This window comes from Echinops telfairi, unplaced genomic scaffold (assembly GCF_000313985.2).
Source record: "Echinops telfairi isolate 266 unplaced genomic scaffold, ASM31398v2 ScPeMD7_7468;HRSCAF=8506_1, whole genome shotgun sequence".
NCBI lineage: Eukaryota > Metazoa > Chordata > Mammalia > Afrosoricida > Tenrecidae > Echinops > Echinops telfairi.
In genome coordinates, this window is record NW_022111370.1 from 5,831,156 (window position 1) to 5,835,952 (window position 4,797).

Here is a 4,797-nt window from a genome sequence, read left to right on the forward strand (position 1 = left end):
CTCTGTAAACTCTCACTCAAATCACAATGAAAACTCACACACACAAAAAATACAGAGAGAGACAAGTAATAAGAAAGATATTGCTACACACTAAGGAAGAGATGGTGGAATTTGAAAATGCTCTTCGAAGGTCAATGTAAGATCCAAAGTGTCTCGAGTGATGATCTGTTGCAGTCGGACAACTGAGACAAGATGTTATTAAAGGGTATGGCGGGGTGTCGAGCTGCTGTAAGCCAAGCCAATGAGGAGATGGACTGAGGCAGCAAGGATGTCAGATCCCCTCCCCCAGGCTTCGCCATGGAGCAAAAGCCTTTTGTTCCCACACCTTCTCTTGTTTCACAGCTTTGAATATTCTTGGTCATCCAACCCCTATTTCTCATGGGCCGGCTGTCATGCGACCTGGAATGTGCTTGGGAGAGTAGCTCTGAGGAGTGCTCCCCACCCCCATTAGACTAGTGGATGGATCCACAGTGAAAAGGAGACTGGAATTTTCTCCTCAGCCCCAGAGAGGAATCCTGGAGGCTCAAAGAATTGCCTGGGGGAGACTCAGCTGAGGAAAGACAGACGCAAGAAGCTGTGGCTGACGGGTTCAGAGAGCAGTCCCAATCCTGCTGGAACTTTGCCTCTGTTTTCTGTAACCAGTGCCCCCTGTCTCTGAGTGCTCATCTACCCGGAGACTCTCCTTGCTGGGGTGATTCTTTCAGTGGGACACATCCAGCTGCGACAGCCTGGTTTCTCTCACTTGCAGACTCTCAAATCCTCTGGATTCCGACGTCTGAGCTCTTGAAGACATAGACCATTTCGTATGCCCTTGTTTTCCTGGTGGGACAAGAGTATGGTTGTGTGTAAAAAGAGACTAGCTCTTCGCTAATTTCCTTGCTTCTTCACCAAGACCCTCGAAGAAACTGTTTTTGGGTGCCTTTCAAGCCTCTGGCCCCATCTTAGGAACTGATGTGTTAGCTGTTGTCCGGCAATGCAGACTCGTGGAGACCGTATGTTCGACAGAGGGAAACATTGTTTGGTCCTGTGTCAGCCTCAGGATCCCCAGCATGCCCGAGTCCATCCTTGTAGCTACTTTACAAGCCCATTGCTCCAGCGTCTCCTTCACCCTTGCTGACCCCGAATTTCACCAAACACAATGTCCTCCATCATCCCTTGACCCTTCCTGATGACATGTCTACAGCAAACGAGTCAGACAGTGCAGATGACGTCGTGCCCAGAGCCGGTGCGGCAGACCTGCTCTGTGGTGATCCATAAGCTTTTCCCTGGCTAATTTTCAGAAGTAGAGCTACAGGCTTCTCTTCATTTTTTTTCTTTGATCAGAAGCTCCACTAAGACCTGTCCAGCACGAGTGAACCAATGGCCTGGCTTCCAGCATCACAGCGGCACGTAGGAACCATCCCAATATGGTGGCTGGTGAGCCCTAGGCTCTAGGCGCTCCCGACACATAGAGAGGCTGCTGACTGTTACCCACAATGCAATATTATAATGTAGGAAAGAGCTTCAACCATAGAGTATGTGGCAGTTACATAATCTCCTGTCAACTCGCGTGAAAGGGGTGGGGTCTAGCCTGTCAATCAGGTCACAGCTTGATGACCTCATTTGGAGGTGCAACGGAGATACATAGCTCACTGGACGCCAGGCCCAGTCTCTCTGCCTTCCCTTTCCTGCTGTTGAGACACTCAAAGAGCCGGAGGGCCGCGCCAGCGTTGAGATGCTTCCATCACCACTGGATGGATCCATTGGCCTGGATCGTCCTGCATTTGTCATCATTGCATGTGCTACGTGAGTCTAAAGAAGAACTTATGGGCTAGTATCAGACTTATGGACTTGATCTGGACTGGGCTGGGATGCTTTCTCAATATACGATTGCTCTTTCTTATACACATGAGCGTCTATATGTGTAGATATATAGAATTTGTTTCTCTAATCAACTCGGACTAACACAGAATATGATTGCAGAGAGAGAACACATTGCCCTAGGGAGGCTGGAGGGAGCTGGTGAAAGTTCAAGGTTGCACTGCGGCCTCTACCCAGTGTTTCAGGTGGAGAGAGGGCTGAGGTGACCTGAGGCTGTAGCCACTTCTCCCGGAGCCAGCTCATTTCGGTATCCATTTGTTCAAGGATCAGTTTCTTTTCCCACCCTCCCCAACGTTTTCTATTACATGGAAGTTGGTTCATGTTGACCCTCTCTCACACCAAACCCCACAACAAAAGGTTTCCTGCCAGGGAATCGACTCCAAGCCCTAACAATCCTGTTCAGGGTTTCCAAGACTCCACTCGGGGCTGGGGAATGTCCGGCCAGAGGGCTGTGGTCCATACCAAGGATCATCAGGCCAGTGGTCCATACCAAGGAACATCAGGCGCCTCACCAAATAGAAGGAATTCCAGCCATCATATCAGGGCTGAGTTAATTAAACGTGTGACCAAATATAGCAGGCTGGTTTTCAAACAGATCATTTTATATGACCCTCGAATGATGTTATACATATGTGAATGGTGGAAGGGAAGTTCCCACCCCTGCTGCACATCTTTACAGGAGCAGGCAGCTACACCTTTCTCCGGCAACGTGGAATGGCTGGTGGGCTTGAACCACCAACCTTGCAGTTAGCAGCCGAATGCCTCACCCATCGTACCACCAGGGCTCCTACTCCCTCACACAGATTTTTAAAAGGTGGAATTTTGTGGGAGTCACCTATGGATACCAGGCCACCTCACTGCTGAATATTCTTCTCCGTAACTCCAACACCCTTAGCAATCCTTTCTTTTGTGAAACACTGGAGCACAGGTCTACACTGAAACATGAATCAACAGGGAGTCAGAATCGACTCCACACCAATTGTGAAGCACTGCCAACTGGCTTGAAGAGCCAAGACTTGGATATTCCAAGTGCTTTGATTCTATGGAATCCCAGTGCCTCCTTCTTTCCTGGGGGAAGTGTGAGGCTGAGGCGATGAAGCCTGACGGGTCACAGGGTCCAAGACGTACAAGCAGAGGGAAGTCTTACCTGGGGGTGACTTCCCCCCAGGTGACATGATCAGAAACTCACTTTTGCATCTCAGTGTTGGCATCTCAGGCAGATGACTGTGTGACAGAATGGAAGCAGGACGGCCCCGCAGGAGGCATTTGCACCGGAGGGGACAAGATCAGGTGTTCCTGGACGGGATATGTAGTGAGGGGGCGGGGGTGGGGGTGGGGGCTGGTCAGGAAGGATGCGATGCTCGTGAATCTGAGGAAACCAACTATCTGCTAGAGGGCCTCTGACCTTCTGGAAAAGCACGGAACTATGTCAAAATCACAAACAAGCCTTGGAGTTTTCAGCGGTGCCTTCTTCCCCATTGCGGGGAGAGCTGCTGATACTGCCTCTTCCTGGGTGCCTTCTTTCCACGCGACAGACCCCCAGTCGTCAGAAGCTCCAGCAACTTTCCAGGGCCTTGGAATCTCCTCATTTGCCTTCACAACATTCCTGAGATCGATTTTTTGGGGGTGGGGTAGGAGGTGGGGAGTGATAGTGGAGGTGGAATGCTGGCTGAATGAAAAGAGTGGGACTATTATCTCCTTGGGTCATATCTATTCAGCGCAATTAGCAAATCAATTATGCTGGGATTAGATATTGACTGGCACTTTTTTTGTTTTTAAAGCTCAGCATCAAGAAATATGCTATTTGTGGAGGTCTCTCTCACTCATTGCCATCAAGTTGATCCCAATTCATCCTGCGGGACAGGACAGAACTGTCCCTGGGGTTTCTGAGACTGTAACACTTTTACTGGCGTAGAAAGCCTCCTCTTTCTCCCGCTGAGTGGTTGTGGACTGCTAGAAGCCAGTGTGTAACCCACGGCGCCACTAGGACTCATGCTTATTCAGAGAACTCTCATGGTTTCAACGAAGGAAGGTCCTAAGACAGTGCCTCGAGGAGCAGTGGCATGGTTAGAGACATGTATGACTTTGAACCTGAAACGGTGTTGCAGATAGAGAATGAAATACCCATTCCCACCCACTTTAATTATTAAGGAGCCCTTGCGATGCAGTGGTTACACATTAAACTGTTCATTGCAAGGTCAGCAGTTTGAAACCACCAGCTGCTCTGCTGGAGGAAGATGAGGCTGTCTCCTCCCACAAAGAGTAGGGTCACGATGAGTCAGCATTGACTCAATGGCAGTGAGTTTTCTTCCATTACATGCCTGGGGGTGGTGGTGGTGCTGTCCGTGAGCAGGATTGGATAGGGACATTGTAGAACTTGCAGGAATTTGCCCTCAGGGGAGGCATGTGCAGAGAAGAGCAGTCCGCACCTTGGGGGTGCCAAGCAAAGCCAGATGTCCAAGACTGGGGGTCAGTGTAGTACGGTCACGTGTGGAGGTTCTGTAAAGCTCCCAGCCAAACCCATGGCCCTTGAGTTGCTTCTGACATAAGGAAATCCCACACAGGCTTTGGTTTTCTTGGCTTTCTGAGCACCTGTCTCAGATGCAGGCAGCCCCCCCCACCCCCTCACGGTCACAATGCAGTGTCCTCCTGCGAATGCCTCATCTGTCTGGTCATGGAGAACCACATCAGAGAAACTGCCTCTCCGCTAGTTCAGAAAAGCTGAGTCTTTTTGCATTTGTGGCTAGCAGGAAACACACAGCCCAAGGAGGGGCACAGACTCCCCAGGGTCATCGAGGACCACATGGATTATCAAGCCAGTATGGCCAGTTGTTTTCAAGTGGACCCTGATGCCTGGTGATCCCATCTGCGTCAGGGAACAACCCAAATATTTGGGGTTCCTTTTGTTGTTGGTTGGGGTGACAGTTTGCTGAGGGA